Raw genomic sequence first — 19,129 nt, 5'->3', positions numbered from 1 at the left:
ACAGGCACAGGAAACGTTCTGGGGTGATGGAAGTGTTCTGCATCTCGATTGGGATGATGGTGACGTGGGTACACACGTAACAAAATTCATCAAACAAACACTTCACATGACTGTAATTTTGTCATATTTATGCAGTTATACCTCCATGAAGTTGATTGGAGAAAATAAAAATAGTGTCAATGAAGAATTCCTCCTTCCTGTTTTCATGTCATTGATTCTCTGCCCCCTTTCTAGTCGTGTATGTCATCTCCTGGCTCCTAGCACAGACCTTTCAGCCTTCAGGTGAAGACCCTTTGGCTTCCTGATACAAACATGCATGGGACACTACACAGAGCTGCAGGCCTTCAACCGCATCCTTCAGATTCCCCAGTGTGTAGAGAGACCTTTTGCGCTCTTCTTCCGAGGTGGGAGCCAGGAGATAATGTCCAAGGTGAAGGTGAAGACTGGAGCACCTCCGAAGGAACAGAAGGGAGCCTTCCTTCTTTGTCTCCCTTTTATAGCATTCCGGCAACAGTCCTCCCTAGGCTAGTTCCACACCCAGACCTATGCTGAGGCAATCTAGTTGGGCATTTCTTTTTTTTGGTACCGGGATCGAACTCAAGGCAGGCAGTGGAACCACTGAGCTAAATCCCTGGCCCATAGTTAGGCGTTTCCTAAGCAAGTTGACACAATCAATCAACCCTCAAGGCTAATAAGGCTGAAGGGTGGAGTATGGGTTGGGCGGTGCTGAGTGTGAGAGATGAAGAGATGAGTGGCCTATGATGGTGGAGATTGAAGCTGCAGGCAACAATCAGTTTATGGGAAGGAAGGGGGTAGAGGAAGGAGCTAAATGACACCAGGAGGAAGTAGTAAGCCAATCCAGAATGTGGGACATTGTGTAGGACAAATGACCAGCTTTGTTCACCTAATCAATGACATGAAAACAGGAAGGAGGCATTCTTACAAAATAAAAGGGACAGCATGGGTCCAACAGCCGAATCTGATGTGTGGGCTCAAGCAGACCAACTTTCAGAGGGGATTTCTGGGCCAATCCTAACAGTAAAGAAGCTTAGTATTTGAGATGTGGTTCTAGAGAGGGGTGTTTCTCAAGGTTTTTAAGTTAGCTATACTGAAATATTTATGAGAACAATAACACAATATCTGGATTTCCCTTGAAATACTCCCAAAAAAGTGTGGGGGTAGTAGGTAAAGTGAGATCATAAAATTTCAAGTTGGGGCCGGGGATTTAGCTCAGCGGTTCCAGCGCCTGCCTTGCAACCACAAGGTCCTGTGTTTGATCTCCAGTGTAAATAAATAAATAAATAAATAAATAAATAAATAAAATGAAAATTTCAAGTTGGGTGACAAGTCCATGGGGGCATATTTTACTCTTCCTGCCTTGCTAAATTTGAGAATATCTGTAATAAAAGGTCTTTTAATTTATTTTGGTAGTAGTGGGGATTGAATCTTGTAGCATTCTACTCCTTCGTCACATCCCCAGACCTTTTTATTTTTTGAGATAGGGTCTTTCGAAGTCGAATAGGCTGTCCTGCCTCAGCTGCTGAGTAGCTGGGATTCCAGGTGTGCTTGAAAAGACATTCCCAAGGACAGAAGCACAGTGGTGCCCTGAGCAGACCCCAGGGATTCGGGGAGAGGAGCAGGCTCAGGCCAGGAGGATGTATTTGCTGGGAGTAGTGTGTGGGATGGAAATGGTGATGTCCAGCCAACATCGGAAGGGCAAGGCACAGGCTGTACTGCCAGGGTGGTGACACAGTGTCCACATGAGGTTGGCTGCCAAGTTCGCCTGCTGCCCCAGGGGCCTTCTTACTGTGCAGGGTGGAGATCTCCACTTTCCCTGGTTGGCCTTCTAAGAAGATCAAATGAGTTGCTTTTGCTGGGCACAAGCGTGGCTGGTGTTCTATTTCTCAGTGCCATGAAAAGACCCTGCCCAGTGTGGGGTGAGTGCATTGGCCACTGCCATTTCCCCCACATATCCGTAATCCCAGAACTTCCAGGAAAGAGGACCAAGAGAGATTAAGCAGCTCACAAGTTCCCATAGCCAAACGTATCCAAGGACTCTGCCACATCCTGCTGCTGCTTCTGCACTGGCCAGGAACCAGTTTGGGTCTCCTCCCAAGGCCCATCCGTGCAGCCACTGTTATTACAGAGTACGTGCTGTGTGCCCGCTGGTTTGCTAAGCATTCTGTATACATTACTGTGAGTACTCAGCAGCCGTGTTAGGTGGAGATTAGTAACTCCTTTTATAGATGATGATTCTGAGGCCCAGAGAGCTCACCTGACTTGCCCACGGCTACTCGATAGTAAAGGCTGCTTGAGAAACTGGGGGGGCATGCGTGCTCAGCTCGGAGAAGACGGAACACCCAGGGTCTCATCAGCCGCCCAGCTCCATCCCAGCCCTGTGGTCAGAGCCACACCTGAGCAGGACCGAAGTTCACACGTGGGGTGCTGGCATCCATACTCAGCCCACCTCTGGAGGAGCCCTGGGCCCCATCCAGGTTTAATAACTGATGCAGTCCCTTTCGGGGGCTTCCCTGGACACCGCTGCGGATTAGAGGGTCAAGGCCCACATCCTGTCATCCCTGTACATCTGGAGATGAGCACAACTGTGGTGCCTGACAGACGGTCAAGGTGCTCGTCGCGTGCGTTAGTGTATGGGCAAATGAATGGGTGGATGAAGTAAATGACCAGTTCCGTGGTGAACCTGAGTAATTTTCTTGCTAAGTACACCCAGCCCTCCCCCAGGCAGGCCCAGCTTCACACAGGGTGGGAGTCCGGAGTGTCGTCCCTGTGTCCCCAGGAAGTCACGTGGCTGCAGAGGCAGGGAAAACCCTGGACTCTGAAGGCCTGGGCACGGTCCCAATTCCCCCTTCCTTGCAGAAGTTGCCCTCTGCCTGGGATGCCCTTTGCATGCTGTGCACTTGGGTAATTCCTTTTCTCCCTTGGGGCAGGTTGGCACTGTCCTCTCTGCTCCTGTCCAGGCCGTTACACTCACCATATTGTACTGTGATCCCCCGGGCTCCCTCACTGGAGCGAGAGCCACTGCGGCCAAAGAGCACATCTTTCATCCTCGTGTGTCAGACTAGTACAGCCTTGGCACCTAGTAGACCTTCATGGTGTTTGCCAAGCAAATGAATGACTGGGTGAATGGATGAATGATGAAGAAATGGCTGCTTTTGTGGTCAACCTTGACAAATGAGGACCCTTCTGAGCCTCAGTTACCTTAGTTGCAAAATATGGGGGTTGGATCCACCTTATTCTGAGGCCCCTTCGTGCTTTATGAACACTCCAGCAGGGGTGATGGGAGCGGGCCAGCTCCTGCAGAGTGTACTTTCCGAACACCTGCCCCTTGGAGCAGAGTCCGTAGCTGGCAGGCCGGTGATGGATGCAGGGCTGGCATGAAAAATGGAGACCACGGGCTAAGCTCCCTCCGCCAGGCAGCTCCAGTGGTGCAGGACAACCATGAGGGAATGTTATCGATGGCCCGACACTGTGTGGGGGATTACCCCGTCCTCACACGTAATTACAAGGCATAGAGTTATGCAGAGGGACGGGGCTGTGTGGGAGGGAAAAAGAAGAACTGCACCCGCCGCGTGAGTGAGCAGGGGAGGAAGGCCAGGCCGTCTGCCCCTTCCACACTGCCTCCCCTGACCTTGGGTTGGTGTCGCCAGCAGGTACCCTCCACCTCGGAGTCTGGAGCTTAGAGTTCCCTAGGGTCAGGCAGCCCACCAGGACCACCTCTCCCTTGTCCTTCTGATAAGGAGGCTTCACACCGATCCTTAGCATCCAGCACAGTGCCCGGCAGAGAGTAGACTCCAGTCGCACTTACCAAATGAGAGTGTCAATAGATAGAGAAAAAATATATTTCATGAAGACAAGGACATTTTTTTTTTGGTGAGACAGGGTCTTGCTATGTGGCCCAGGCTGGCTTCCAACTTGTGATCCTCCTGCCTCAGCCTTCTGAGTGCTGGGGATTACAGACGTGTGCCACCATGCCTGGCAAAGGCAAGGATTTTTGTCTTGTTCATTCCTTTATCCCCAGCACCTAAACAGTGTCTGGAATAGAGTAGATGCTTAGTATGTATGTGCAGAACGATTAAATGACTTGAAGAAGATGGATGGAAAAGCAGGGAGCTGTGGCAGGAAAAAACAAGGCAGCTTGGATCAAAGGAAGTCGGGTCAGGGAGGAGAAGGGGCAGCATCCAGCACTTCGAGGTGGTTGAGCACCGGCTTGGGCCACCTACCTCCCTCTAGGACAGTACTTCTGAAAATGGCCCGAGACCAACAGCTCACAGTCTCCTGCTGCACCCGAGCTCACGACGGCATCAGTCTGGGTGGACCTGGGAATCTGCAGTGTCTGGAGCTCCAAGAAATTTTAATACACATTAAAATCTGAGAGGGAGCCAGATTATGGCTCATTATGGCAGACTACAGGTCCTGGGGAGGAGACTGCTGTTCTCTCCTATCCTGGAGTGGTGTAGCAAAACAAAGGACGGCTGCCACTTACAGAGGACATATGTGCATAATGTCACGGAATCCTCCCAAGCACCCTGTCAGCTTCGGGTGTCACTGTCCCTTTACAAGGAAACTGAGGCTCTGACAAGTTGAGGAACTTGCTTAGGTTACACAGCTAGAAGGTAGCAGGGTCAGGACCAAAGTTCAGGTTTGTACATCCTGCACCATCCCAACTTGAGCTTCCTTCTGCTTTCCCATGGAGACGTTCCCCTCATGGCCCCTCAGTCCCTCTACTGTCCTCACTGCCTAGCCCTTTTCCTGACCTCGGGGAGAAGAGAACTGTCCTCTCCATTTGCAGTGATCATGTGCTGCAGTCAGACTTTGATTTTTGATTTTTATTTTTTGCAGTGCTGGAGTTTGAACCCAGGGCCTTGTGTATGCTGGGCAAACACCACCAGTGAGCTACATCCCCCACCCTCTAGCCTGTTTCCATGGGAATGCATGAAGCAGAGGGCACAGCCTTCTTGGGCAGTTGGTTTTCATTAAAGACCTCTGTGCCAGGCCCAGGGCCTGGAGGCACCGCCTGCCTGGGGCCCGGGGAGTCCGACAGCGGCGGGAAGAGGTCCTGCAAGCAGCAGCTCTGACCCTGTCAGCCCAGCTCCCTGCCCCGAATCCCAGCTTGCATATCAGCAGCTGTCACCTGCTCGGCAGATGGGCTGACTGGCAGCGCCTCTCCCTGGGCTGTGACCAGATTGTCTCGGCTGTGCCCTGGCTGCCCCTGAGCTAGAGCCATCTGTGCCCGAGAGAGACCCAACAGCAGAGGAGGACAGACAGGGCCCTCGCGGTCCCTCTGGGTGGTGGGGAGAGAGAGTAGGACCTTGTGGTGCCCGCACCTGCCATGCCTAGACAGGGACCCTGAGGACCAGTGCATGGCAGGCAGGGGACACTTTCCCTGCCCCTGATAAGGGCTCCAAGTGCTGGGGCCCAACCACACCTCTAAACCATCCCTGCTGTTTTCTCTCTGTTAGCAGGAAGCCCCAGAGCCTCTTCAGGGAGATGAGAGTCCCCAGAACCCCCTACCTAGGGAGTCGGGGGGAGGGCTGGGCTCCCAGGCTGGTCCCAAGAGGCCCTCCCCCTGCATATATGTTCATAGCTGACTGAACACACTGTCTTTTTAAATGGGGAAAGCAGAGCTGGACTAAAAACTCCCCTTCAAATGAAAACTGAAAAGAGCACAGGTAGAGTGTGTGCAAATTCAGCATGCAATGGGGAGGGGCCCGGGACTTTTGAGCCTGTCCTGAGGAGCCTGTTGCAGGTTTGGCATTTGATATTTCGGGGGAGGAGGGACACAGTCACCCCTCTTCCCCCCGAAAAATAGCTCATTCAGAGGGAGAGGCTGGTCGATTGATTCTCCCCGAATCTGACTGAAGGCTTCTCTGCCTCCTGCTGAGGAGTCTCAGATTAGACCCAGGGGATCCAGAAACCGAGAAGTGCCCCGATTCAGCAAGCATTTCTGTTCAATCAGCCAGTGCCCCAGGCCTTAGGAAGGGGAAATCAGCCACTTCCCGTCCTCCTACCTGGACCTCGACTGCATTAGCTGCAGGGCCCAGGGGGCCACACGCTGGCCGTGGGGCTGAGCCGTGGGTACTGGTGTCCTGAATGGGAAGGGGTTGATGCATTCCCATGCAACCTGGCTCCCCCTTTCTGAAAGCATTTGACTGCACATTTTCCTGGGAAATGAGGACTTTTAGGGAAAAAAAACTAACCAGAAAAAAAAAAAAAAATCCGACCACTGCATTGCAGTGCCTCTGAGACTGGAGCACGCTGCCCGGCTGCCGTTTGAGGCGCACACACCGCGTGAACTCCGCGCCTGCTCCTAGACCCAGGGCTGCCCTGCCCTCTCAGCAGCTGCTGTCACAGCCCTGGAGTCACGGCATGGGGGAGGGGAGCCCAGCTCTTCTACCACCCAGCTCCTGACTGGCCCAGGGCAGGCTCTGCAGGCAGTGGCGGGTGCACAGGTGGGAATTCCAGGCTGGCAAGGGGAGAGGAAAGGATGTGGTGAGGCTGGGAGGCTGGCTTCCTGCTGCCTCCACTGCCTTTGCCGCCACGCTGGCTTCCTCCATCATTCGGGACAGCTCCAGCTGAAAGCCGCACATGCTCGTTGCTGGCACCATCCGGTGTGAGATGCCCTCATCATTTTCTCCTTTCTTTCCTAAAAAAGGGCCTTTGCCAACCACCCACCTCTGGGCTCACAGGCTCAAAAGGCGTGGAATATCAGACCTGAAAGGGACAGAGAATGTCATCTAGTCTAGTGCTGTTATTTTATTAACAATGAACTGGAGACCCAGCCAGGCAAGGTGACTTGCCCAAGGTCACTCAGTGAGCACGGGGCAGAGGGGGCAGAAGTGATGGGCGTGTGCCATGCGAAAGCCACCGAGAGAGCTCTCAGGAGGGCTCTGCTAGCTTCCTCCTGATAGGTTCATGAAGTCACTGCTTAGCTGTTTAAAGCAGCCAAGGAGGATCCAGCATTAACCCCCCTTCCACACATACCTTGCACTTCCCCACAGGGCCTGGCCCCATGGGAGCCCTCCACCTGTTGGTTCTAGCCTGGCCTCCAGGGCTTGCCAAGGACCAGAAGGGGCTCCTCCTCTGTGCTGGCCATGCTCCGCTCCATTTCTGCACTGGGTTGCCAGGCTCAGGGGAAAAGGGAGGCCCAGCAGCCAGACACCCAAGACCGGCTGCAACACACCAGTGGGAGGCAGGAGCCGGGAAGTTGCCAGCATTTTCTAGTCTGCAGAGCTGCATGCCTCCTCCCTCCTAACTTCCCCCAGGGCCTGGGGCTCCCCAGACCTGGTAATCTTGCTTCCCAGCATCTGAGAAGCCAGCACAGCCCTGTCCAGGTTTCTGACCCAACCTCCCAGGGACATGGCTCTGGTTCTGTGTGAGAAGACAGAACACTGTGGGTGGGAAAGGGGTCCTGGGCACCTGAGTGAAGCCACCCTTGGGCCCCTTCTCCTGGGCCATCCAGGGAGCAGAGGGAATGCAGCTCTGTGCCAGTGCTTAGACACCTCTGCCGAGACTGGACCTGACTGTGATGGGGTGGCAGGGCCTTAGTCTGACCTCCAGAACTCAGGTATGTGGCTCATATTTAGGATGTGCTGTCTGCCTCTCAATATCCCACTTTTAAGAAGGATGCAGGCAAACTGAGTGTATCCTGGAGAATGTGGCCTAGATGGAAGAAGCAATGGGAACCACTGCAGAAGGGTGAAGGAGCACCTTGGGTTAGACAAGGGCCAGAGTGGCCGTGTCCTGTGGAAGGGTGGACTCGTCTGGCGGTGGAAGCCACAGGGAGACAGGTTTCAGTTCCAGAGAGGAAGTGCACTCTGACTCTTTAGACTTCCAGACAGCGGGAAGGGCTGGGGTGTTCAAGCAGGGGCTCCTGAGGGAAGTCAGAGGTTGGGCTGGGGAAGCTAAGTGGAGAGGCAAAGGGAGCTTACGTGGAAGCCTGGGGTCTGTGTGTGGTTTGTCTAACATCCGACGTAGCCCAGCTTGCCCCAAATGGTGTTATTTCCTACTTTTATAGGTGACAAAATGAGCCTTAGAGGGGTTAAGGACAGCAGCAGTTGGTACCGTGTGGCTCTTGTCCCTGAGTCTTTGTACTCAGCCACTCTTGGGCCTGGAGCGGAGGGACTGACTGCCCGTGTAGACTAGCACCGCTCCTGCTCTGGCTCTACAACAAAGAGCAGTGAAACCGAGAAGGATGTGAGGGGACGCTGCTGGGGTTGAGGATTTGGAGCCCCCAAGGGACTTATCTTTGCCAGCCTCTGGGTTAAGCCTGGCCACGCTGACGCTCTGCAAGTCTCTGCTGTGAAGGGGTGCATGAGTGTGCACACATACATGTGCATGTGTGTGCGTGTGTATACCAGTGTTCCCTAACCCCCTTCTCCCGCCAGTGCACATGCTCCTCATCCTGGCATCGCTGGTGACACAGGCAGTTGCTGGGAGATGCCTGCTCCTCTGCCGCCTCCTAGGGCCTGCAACAGGTTCTCTTATCCAGCCCCCTCCGGAGCCCTCCACAGCCCTAGGAAAACTACACCCTACCCCAGGTTTGGGCCTGCAGCATGGCCCCCAGATATGCATGGGGGACAGGGCACGATCAGAGCCCCTCTGCCCTCGGGTTTGGAGGCTTTGGGCACAGTGCCAGACACACATGTCCCTTCCCCCTCCTACACACCCCACCTGCTCGCTTACCTCTCTCCCCCTCCCAGTCGCCTGAGCATGAGCCAGTAGCTTAGGAGTTGCTATTCATGCTGCTCTTCCTGTGCCCCCCACACCCAATCCAGTCCCAAGCCAGCCACTTTTAGCTCTTTTCCCTTGAACTCTCTTCTCCCCACCCCAGCAGCTTGATGCAGGCATTGCCTTCTCTCACTCAAATTGTGCAGAAGCTGGTCACTGGGCCTGGTATGCAAGTCCCTCCCCTCCTGCCCAGTTAATTCCTGCCCAACCTTGGGACTCTTCCAGAAAGCCATCCTGGATCTCCCAAAGTCCCTCTTGCTAGAGCACGGTGCATGCCCCTTTACATTACTGGTTGTGGCACAGATCTGCTGTGTGTGGGGGGGGAGTCAGCAAGTAACATCATCTCTCTGAGTAGACTGAATGCCCCACCAGGGCACGGCCTTGTTGGCTTTTGCTCAGCATTGCTCCCGATGCCAAGCACAGCATTTGTCACATGAAGTAGGCAATTGGCCAAAGGTTGCTGAATGGATGAATGCATCAGCAGGGGGTCTTGAGTCGGGCTTTGTGCATGGGTGGAGAGGCTGGTGGAGGAGCTCGGGCCGAGCTCAGACATGGGGCTGGCTGAGTGCAGAGTGGCAGGGCAGGTGGCTGTCCCGGGCTTGGCAAAAAGCTTCTTCCAAAAAAGAAAGACATGGAGGATTAATGGGAGGGAACCGAAGTTCTGTCTGCCGGACGTGCACTTGAGCACCAGAGCTGCTGGTGTGGGGCCAGGGCAGGCTGGATGGCACATCAGCTCTGGTAACCTTGTCATGTCTTCATTTCTTAGTCTTTGCTATACAAATAAAACTATTTTCTTTGTGAAAAAAAAAAGCTTCTTCCTTGGGGAGTGTGGGCCACAGAGTGGCCATGGAGAACAGGCCTTCTCTGGGTCATGTGACTGAGAAAATATCAATCCTTGGGAGCAATTAGTTAAGTTAATTAGCTCATCCATTTAAGTAGCAGCTAAAGCAATGGGGCCTGAAGACCGTTTTGGGAAAGACACTCAATTATGTGCACCAATGTCACCCCAGTTTCCCTAGTACACTCAGCTGCGGCTGCTCGAGGGAAGAGGCCTGGGCACTGGATTAATTTCCCCCGTTTGGGGTCAAGAGTGGGCAGGGGTAGAGCGGCCTCAGAAGCAGGGCTGGCTGGAAGTGGGCTGTCAGAAAGGAAGCCCCCGTGGCCACCGCGACAGTTTCCATTGACCCCTTTTTTTGATCCTCCTGATAACAGAATTTTCAGGGACATCCTTCGAGGCCAGATTCCCAGCCCCTGCACCAGGACCTCCGCTTCAGGGGGAGAAGAGAAGAGGCAGCAGTTTTCCTCGTGGTGATGTGCAGAGGCCCAGGCAGGGGTGGAGACAGGGTCACATAGTGTGGCTCCCTTCTGGGGTTCCAGCACCCAGTCCGGTAAAGGAAGCCAGTGTTTGTTGGAGGTGGGCTTGGATGTTCCTTGCCCCAATCCCTGGGCCAGTCTGGGGGTGCACAGGTCCTGGTTTCTTTTTAACCCCATTCAGCAGTCATGACTGTCGAAGCACCTAGTATGTGCCCAGGCTGTGCTGGGTGCTGGGGGTCAGGTAATTGCAAAGGCAGAGGAAAGGCTTCTGGGATAGCACCAGCAAAGCCGGTGGAGAAGAGCACAGAGCTGCAGCTGCATGCAAGGAAATCTGTATAGTGTGTCCATGTGGCCAGTCAGCAAGGCCTGGGGTGACGAGGGGGAGATGCAGTAAGGGGGCTTCAAGGGAGACATAAAGGCTCTCTGGTAGCTGTGTGTGAACAACTGCAGAGAAGCCAGCAGGGTGCGGTGCAGACAGGCTGGAAGATTCTGGAGGGTCAGTGCTGGGGGCAGAGGCATGGGAGCTGGGGTGATCAGATGGGGACGTTTTGGGAAGGACCCTTGGGTGCAGCTGGAAAAAGATTAGCAGTTAGAACGGTGGCGCTGAGATGTCCAACCCTACCTGCAAAGAGACAGGGAAAGATTGCATCACTGGGATGGGGCACGTTTCCATGGGTTGCTGAGCTGGGGGTCTTATCTGCAAGTCTAGTTTAGGAGGAAATCCCACCTGCAGGGAGGAAAATCAGATGTCTCAGCAAACAACTGGAGCTGTGGGCGCTCTGCCTCGAGTGGAACAGCTTAGGTGACCTGGCCACAGAGGCTCCCAAAAAGAGGAAGCTGGAGCTCGGAGAGTGGAAGTCATCAGTCCAAGTCACAGTTCACTCAAGGCGGAGCCAGGGACCCCGGTCTGACTCGGAGGCCATTGCTGTTTCCCTCAAAGCCGCCATCCCACCCTCTGCCACATGGAGGACTGGCACCAGGCTCCCTGCCTAATGAATCCAATCTCTGTGCATCTTTCTTTTAAGCTCCTCAGGTGATTCTGATGGATAGAGAAGTTGAGAACCATCACCCTGCATTACCACAGTGGTGTGTGACTATAAACGCAGCACTCTGGGAGGCTGAGCCAGGAGGATCAAAGTTTCAAACCCAGACTGAGCATAACAAGACCCTGACTCAAAAAATCAAAAATGGCTGGAGATGTAGTTCCGTGCAAAGGTTCTGAGTTCAATCTTGAGTACCACAAGAAAAGATAAAAAAGTGTTTGTTTCATGGAGCATCTTGGCTGCATTCTCTTCTCCATCAGAGACCCAGTACTAGGGCCGGGGATTTAGCTCAGTGGTTCTGGAGCCTTCCTGGTGAGCGCAAGGTCCCGTGTTCCATCCCCAGTACCAAAAAAAAGACCCAGCACCAGTAGGAGGAAGACACATGCAGGCTGCAGTGCCCTGTAGATAAGCTCTTGACCAGCAGTTGGTGACAGAAGGGTCACCAGAGGCCGCCACAGGGCCCCGCAGGCCATCAGCTCTGGCCAGCTGGGAGCCCTTCTCACAGGTGAGTAGGACTGGAGTTAGGCTCACTCCCTGGAGGTGGATGAGCTTTAGGACCCACAGTCAGCCCTAGAGTCCTGGCAGTCCCCAGCTGTGCAGGCTGCATCAAGTCATTTGCATGCTGAGCCTCAGTTTTCTCAGCTGTGAAATGGGGACAAACACTGACATCCTAGGTAGTTGTAAGGCTTAGGGAGGATCCAGGTGTCTACATCCCTGTCTGCTTTATGGTTAAGGAATGAAGGATCTTGAAAGTGAGTGGCAAGGCAGAGAGTACAAGGCTTGGGAGTGTGGCCCCAGGATCAAATCCCATATCTTCCTAGCTGTGACCTTGGGGAAGCTATTTTACCTCTTGGTGCCTCAGTTTTTCCCACCTGTAAAATGGGGATCAGAATAATCCTCTGCCCTAGGGTTACTGTAAGTATTAAAAACATTCATATGAAGCACTTAAAACAGTGCCAGGCATATAGTAAACATCAATATATCTCTGCTATCATCATCATTAGTATCAGCTCAGCACCTGAAACTCATTACCTCCAAGTACTTCCTGCCTTACAGGAAATCTGGTTTCCACAGCCTGCTTCACCTCACACAGGTCCTGGGAGCCCCTCAAGCTGGCTGGCTTGTCCTCAAGGGCTCTGGGCTGCCACTTGCTGCCGGCCACAGTGTCTCTGGTTCCCCTTGGCACTGCCACTGAGACTGTGGCTCCGGCTGATGTGCTGGGTCGTAGCCCAGCAGCTTCAGCAGCCTGGTTCGGAGAGAATTCCAGCAGCGGGGGACACTGCAGGCTGCCGGGCCACGCTGGGGCTGTTTGGTGCACTAGCTCTTGAGATAGCCCTTTCACCCACTCTCCTCCCAGGGCCACTGGGTCGGACAAGGTCTGCTTTACTCAACCTGGAGGGTCTCTTGCTCTGCCCCACAGCCCCGCTAAGTCTGGCTTGTTTTGTCAGCTGTATTCTTTTTGTTGATAGTTTCTCTATCAGGAACCCCTATTTAATGACTGCCCAAAACATCTGTGTGTCTACAGCCTGATGGCTTCTTCACAGTCCATTTTCCCTGGGGTACCACTCTTTAGCCCCTGGTAAGCCAGTGGATGCAAAAAGTACCCCAGAAGAAGGGGGCTGTCATGGGCTAGTGTGGGTCCTTGCTTCAGTGATGATGAAAATTAAAGCTGAGACAATCAGCATGAATTGACAGGAAAAAGGCTTTCTTTGGAAAGTAAGAGGGAACAAAGGGGGCGTGGGACAGCTCTGACAAAGATCAAGCTGGTCCCTTAAAGGATTTTGTTCGTTTGTTTGCTTTGAGTCAGGATCTCACTGTGTACCCCAAGCTGGCTTTGAACTCACTGTGTACCCCAAGCTGGCTTTGAACTCACTGTGTACCCCAGCAATCCTCCTGCCCCAGTCACCCCAGCGCTTGGCCTACAGACGTGAGCCACCATGCCCAGCTGGTCCCTTAAAGGAAAACAAGAGAAAATAGGAAAGGGCTCAATTGTGACCAAGAAGACTAGGCCAGCCCGTTAACAGAAGGGCAGGATTGGCTTTGTGGGGTGCCTCAGTGGCCCAGGGTCTGGTGGATCATGGCATCAGTCCTGGTTTCGGGGAAATCCTTGTGACTCAAATCTACTCAGTTCCCAGGAGATGGACATTCTTGTTTATGGGGCAGCTTTGGTTCCATCCTGGACAGTTCACTGTTCCTGCTTGGGTGGGGACCTTCGTCATGGGCTGGTCTGCAAGGCTGTGCCTATCCTGGGACACAGGGTGGTCACAGGTTAGGACAATGACTGGATTCTCAGCATTGCTCGAGGACTGTTGTAAAAGGTAGCGATGGGTATCCCTGAAGATCCCGAAACTTACTCGGGTGCTCTTATCTTGGTGTCCGAAGTCTTAAGGAGGGACGAGAGAGGTGAGGTAACTTTAGGGATAATAACCCTGGAATGATGGACACTCCTCAAGTGATTGCCATGCCTCTGTGCACAGTAGAGCAGCAGCAATCTGACCCAAAGCTTTAAGGTCATAGAAGAGACTGTACATGAATGAAGGCAGAGATGCCAAGCTTTGTCCTGCTTTTAGTTATCCAGCATCCAGGTTCCCATTACACTGTCAGGAGACTCTCAGCTTTGATAACATTAGAAGTCTCCAGGGCAGCTTGTCCTAGCTCCTCCACATCTCCATGATGTATATAAACTGCCTGGCACATCGTAGGCACTGAATAAAAAGCAGCTACTTCTATTAGTTGCCTCACCTGCGAAGCAGAAATTATGTTTTCTAAAAGCTAAAATTTACTGAGCCCTGAGAGCCCCTTATTCTGAGTTCGTTCTTTCTTTCTTTCTTTCTTTCTTTCTTTCTTTCAGCGCTAGGGATCCAAGCCAGGGCTTTGTGCATACTAGACAAGCACTCTACCATTGAGCTATATGCTCAGTCCTTTTCTGAGTTCTTCATGTGGATTAACTCAAGTAATATTCCCGGAAGTAGTATGAGGCAGACACTCTTTCTGTGGTTATTTTACAGGTGAGACACAAGTAAGTTAAATAATTTGGCTGAGGTTGCGCAGCTGTTAAGTGGCAGAGTCAGGATTCACACCCAGCAGTCTGGCTCTGGAGCCTGTGTTTTAACCACTGGAGTCCTGAAGTGCTCCCCTCTGTCCCCAGGGGTCCATGCTGTTACTCAGGCTGCTGTGGCAGCCAGTGATTCTATGTGGCCTGGCCCCATGCAAGCAGCAGGGGCCACTGCGCTGGTTGCTGTGCACCTCAGAGCGGAAGGGAGGAGGGGAGAAGTCTCAACACTACTGATGCTCTTGGTGGTGGCTGGGGTTTAGAGGCTCGTTCTTTGTGGGAATTCAATTGCTGTGTTTCTGCACGGGAGGCCCTGAAAGCCATTATTTTGTCTGGCCAGGTCTGAAGTGGCAGGGAATTTGGTCAAAGTCAAAAGCTGCCTCAGCTTTTTAAGCACCCTTTTCTTCTCATCCCTTCTTTGTCCTTTGACTCTTTCTCAGCTGGGGCCTGGGGACTGGGGGTCTCCAGCACGGCAGCCTTCGCTCTGTGCAGGCTGCCACTTTTGCAGGGTACCAGCTATGGGGGTGCTGGCAGAGCAGGAATGGGGGGGCTTCACTGAGGCCTGGTCCCTGGGAGAGAAAGGGTCTCAGGACAAAGGCAGCCCAGGGAGACTGCCCAGTCCTCTTCGGGCACTTCTTCCTCACATGATCCTGTACCACTTGCCCCAGGGTCGTAAGGGCACAGAACCTGGCCTGCGGGGGTGGACAGGATCTGGGGCTCTGGGGAAGCCCCAGGATTTCTGGGTAAAAGGGGCCTGAATTGCCATTTCATTGGGCACTCTATTGTGGACTTATGTGGAGGTGACTTTGGGGGGTGCTGACAGAGATCCTGGAGGCAGAAGCATCTCCACCCTGTTCCTGGCCACCTTGGCTCTGCCAGGGCCCACCGTGGAAGTCTGAGGTGGGTTTGGGCTGAGACCTGAGGCCGCCCCAGGGCTAGTGCCGAGCACTCTGAGAGGCAGAGCCAGTGGTGAAGGAGGAGCTGGTGGGAGCTTCGGTCTCCCTGAAGCCTAGGGCAGAAACCAGGATTTCAGAGGCCACTAAGTGAGCCTGTGACAGTGTGTGTGTGGGGGGAACGAGGGTGGGGGAAGGCAAGGAGGAAGCAGTATTCGCATCTCAGGCAAAGCCTGAGAGTAAAGGAGTATGTTCATGCCTATATTCCTGCAAGACTTACTCCTGCAGCAGTAGGAGCTAATGGCGAAGTGCCAAGCTCCACACTGCATTGGTCTCTTTATGTCCATTACCCCTTAATCCTTACACTTACCCCAGTTTGTCAACAAAGTCCCCGTGTTGCAGGTGAGAAGGATGGGGATCCTAATTTGCCCAAGGTCACACAGTGTACAAATGGCAGTGTGGGGATTTGAAGGCACCAGGCTCTTACAATCACTGAGGTATTTACTGAGAGTCTGTTCTCTAGCAGGAGGCCAGATGCACCAAAGTCCTCACCCTGTGGTGCTTACATCTTGTGGGGGAAGACAGGAGCCAGAGAGGATGAGGGTGCCAAGGGCTGTAGAGGAGAGGCACAAGATACCTAAGGGAGAGGGGCCGGGGGACTGAGACCTGCAAGATGGAGGGGTTGGTATGGTGAAGTGGAGTGAAGAGAACAGCGCCCTCTGCTGACAGGACAGCATGGCCAAAGGTCCTGTGGTAGGAAAAAAGCATACTCGTTCAAGACTTGAACAGCAATAGATGCAGCTGGAGGATGGGGTGAGGGAGTAGGCAGGGTTAGGTGAGGCTGCAGACTGGGTACGGGCCACACTGGATGCTGGTGTAGGAAACTGGCAAGAAGATAGGAAGGGGCCTCCAGGAGGTAAGGAACATCTGGGGAGGAGGGGGAAGCTATAGATTTGTGGACCAGGGGAGGATCAGCATCCAGACCCAGATCCCCAACCAACCTCTGCCAAGCCCACCACGGGACCTCGTGTGATCCCCCCACGCTGTGGGGCTTCCTTTGTCTTTGAAAGCAAAGAGGTGGTCCTTCCTCGCCTCTGACCGCACACAGCTGCCTTTTCTCAGGCACCCAGAGCTCTGCACCTCCCTCAGCTTGACCTGGCTCCCACCGGTGACAGCGTCACCCTGGCCTTGGGACTTCCACTGCCCTGGAGGTGAGGGCACTCTGCAGGCAGCAGAGACTTAAACACAGTATTTCCAGAAGGCCCAGACTCCTGCAGTGAGACTCCGCTTTCCCCGAGGCAGCTTTGCGCAAGGGTCTGGGGTCTCTCAATTCATTTTATGAAGTGTCCCGGGCATCCTGTCCCGGGCATCCCGGTAATGTGCTCTGCTCCAGTCCTTAGGGCGGAAGCTTCCTCTGCAGCCGGGGTGGTGTTGGAAATTCTGCAGTCTCACCTGAAGCCTGCAGAGCCTTCCGTGTGTGGGGAGGGAGGGGAGCAAGGGGAAGCAGTGACAGGTCTTGGGCTGGCTCCCATCTTGGGTGACAGGTGCCCATCTTGGGTCTCTGTGGGGAATCCCTGCTGCCTCCTCTGAGCACACTGACCTTGAGCCTTTGACCCTCAAGTCCGCCTTTCCACCTAGAGAATGAGGGGGGGCCCCGAGCTGGAGCTGACCAGAATCTCAGGTGTCCTTCCTGTCCCTCAGGCATCCCAGCACCCATGTGTACCTGGCCAGGTGTCAGGGAGCGCAGCCCAGAAATCCCCGCATCAGCGTCTCTGCAGCCCAGGGGCTGTGAGCGAGCTGCAGCCTTAGAGAAGCTCCAACCTGCAGAGAATAGCGGTGCTGCAGTGGCCGGCTTTCGAGGGAAGTCGGGGTTGGGGACCCGCAGAGGAGGGGAGGTGGGATTCACTGTGGTACTGGGAGTTTCCCAGGTTCCTCAGATGGGGTGGTGATGAGAAGACCAGAGATGTGCAGAGCCCGGGCTCTCCCAACACGCAGCCTACTGGGGTGGGGGGTGGGGGGAATACACTTCCTGGGTCCAACCCTAAACTTGGTTGGTGATTGCAGGCATGCAGAGCGGGAGGCGAGCAGGAAGGAGCTGTGATGGGGCCGGATGGCCGGGAAGGTCAGGCGCGGGACTGACTCCTGTCACCTGCACCGGTCTCAGCTGGTCGCTGGGTCCCCAGGTCTTAGCAGGCAGCCCTGGGCAGGCGGATGGGGCACCAGGCTGACAGCGACGCAGGAGGGGCAGCAGGCCGCCAGCCCTCCCCTTCCCCTGGGGAGGAAGGGGGTGTTTCCTCTCTGGGCCGTGCCAGGTCCTCCTCTGCCTCCTGGGTCCTCCCACTGTCCTCGCTCCCCGCCTCCACTGACCCACCGAGAGCCGGGGTGCCAGTCCGGACTGTACCCTCCCGGGCTGCGGGCCTGGGGGCCCTCTGGATAAACGCCTCACCTCTCCTTCCACTCTCTTGTCTTTTGTTCTTCCTCCCTCTTTCTCCCTCTACCCTGGAAAGCCTTCGCCGCCGCCTTATCCCCTGGAGCAAATCTTTCCGCTCCCACCCGCTCCCCTGGCGTCCCCTCCCCCAGCCTCGCGCAAAGCTCGGTGGCGGGGTTGGGGTGGGGACTAGCGCCGGAGGGCCGGGAGCGGGCGGGCGGGGATCCTCGCATGCCGTGGGAGCCCCGTGGGAGTCCCGTGGGCTTCCCAGGCCCCAAACCGGCCCCGCCCGCCCCAAACTTCTGTAAGCCGAGGCAGGCTGAACCCTGCGCTCCCCCTCCCTCTCTCACTCGCACACACCTCCCCGGCCCTTCCTCCCCACCTGGGGTCCTCCGGGCCAGAGAGGGGGCTGGGGGCCCGGTGGGGATCGGGTGGGGCAGGGCGGGGTCCTGGGTCCCCCGGCTCTGGGAATCTGCTCGGAGTCGCCCTCGGAGGGGCTGCGCTGTGTGCAGGCGGATGTGAGGCGCATCCCAATTGGCGGGCGGGGGAAGCGGATCAGGTTGTTACTACTGCAGAGGGAGCGGGAGCGGGAGCGGGAGCGGGAGGAGCGCCGCAGAGTCGGCCGCCCGAAGCGACCAGCGGGCCTGACTTGGGAGCGGTTGCCCCTGTCCCCTCCGCCAGCCCCTGCCCACCCGGTAAGAGGCGCCCTGGCGTGGGGGAGGGTGGGGGCGGCCCGTGGTCCCCAGCGAGGCCACGCCCCGGGCACCATGGGGCCACCTGGAGGGCCTGGGGCGCGGGTGGATGGGGGGGGCAGACTGGGGCCCTCCGACTTCCCCGCTTGGTGCTCACCGCGGGATAAACTAAGCGCAGGCCGAGCTCCGAGTCCCGAAACCTACTTGGGGGGAATCGCCGGTTAGTCCCGCGGGAGGCGTCCTGAGTGATCCTGGGAACCCCTCGCCCTGTTTCTCCCCGCGGGCAGCCCAGGAGCGGAGTGAGGAGGCGGCGAGGGAGGCCAGGTGGCTCCACGCGGGGACCCAGACACCAGTGGGGGAGATGAGGCGTTCGCCGTGGGAAGGGGCGCGGGAGAGCGGGCAAAGTGGGGGTGCGTGGAAAGCGGGTGCGGGGCGCGTGGGACCTGACCGCCCCCGCCACGGTGAGGATGGGTTGTGGGATCCCGCGCATGTGGAGCTCGGGAGCCCTCTTGCGAAGTGGGGCGCTGGGGTGGGTACCGGAAGAGCGCAGCGCGCTGCCCTTCGGCGCCCCTCGCCTGCCGCAGCGGTCGGGACTGCGATCCACGGTCACGGTTTTCGGCCCCTTCTTCTTCCCAGAACTTTTTCATAGTCCAGCCAGCACCGCAGCTCTGGGCACTGGGAGAAGCAGGACCGCAAGGATCCTGACAGGCAGCAGAGCTTGGAGAGAGGAGGGTGGCAGTGGGGAGGGGCAGCCGGGCCCTGGAGCAAGTCCCCTACTCAGTGTGCCGAGCGTGACTTTGACAAGCCAGGGTTCCTCTTGCATCTCAGGATGACAGAGGCCGAGGCACGGGGGAGGGTGCTGGGGTGAACAAGCCCACGGACAGCCTGGGCCTCTCCACCTGGGCTTTCTCGCGGGCTTCTCCGTAGCACGCGCTGTGAACACTTCCTGGGGAAGGTAC

General features: G+C 55.6%; 1 protein-coding gene across 3 annotated transcripts in view; it reads left to right on the top strand.

Annotated features, from left to right (window-relative positions):
• The window catches only part of Syt2 (synaptotagmin 2), a 104,946-nt gene that overhangs the window by 38,596 nt on the left and 47,221 nt on the right, over window positions 1-19,129 (top strand). Inside the window, exon 1 of one of the 3 annotated variants that reach the window (XM_021242359.2) lies at window positions 18,037-18,173. The exons of the other annotated variants lie outside the window; for them this stretch is intronic. The gene's annotated coding sequence lies outside the window, so the exon portion shown is untranslated. Of the gene's footprint in view, window positions 1-18,036; window positions 18,174-19,129 lie in introns of those variants that run through there. 3 annotated transcript variants of the gene reach the window in all.

This window comes from Heterocephalus glaber, unplaced genomic scaffold, assembly GCF_053883595.1.
Source record: "Heterocephalus glaber isolate CG9 unplaced genomic scaffold, H.glaber_assembly_v1.0 deba00001600, whole genome shotgun sequence".
NCBI classification, from domain to species: Eukaryota; Metazoa; Chordata; class Mammalia; order Rodentia; family Bathyergidae; genus Heterocephalus; species Heterocephalus glaber.
The sequence above is the reverse complement of the archived record's forward strand: the minus strand, read 5'-3'. Positions and strand labels throughout refer to the sequence as shown.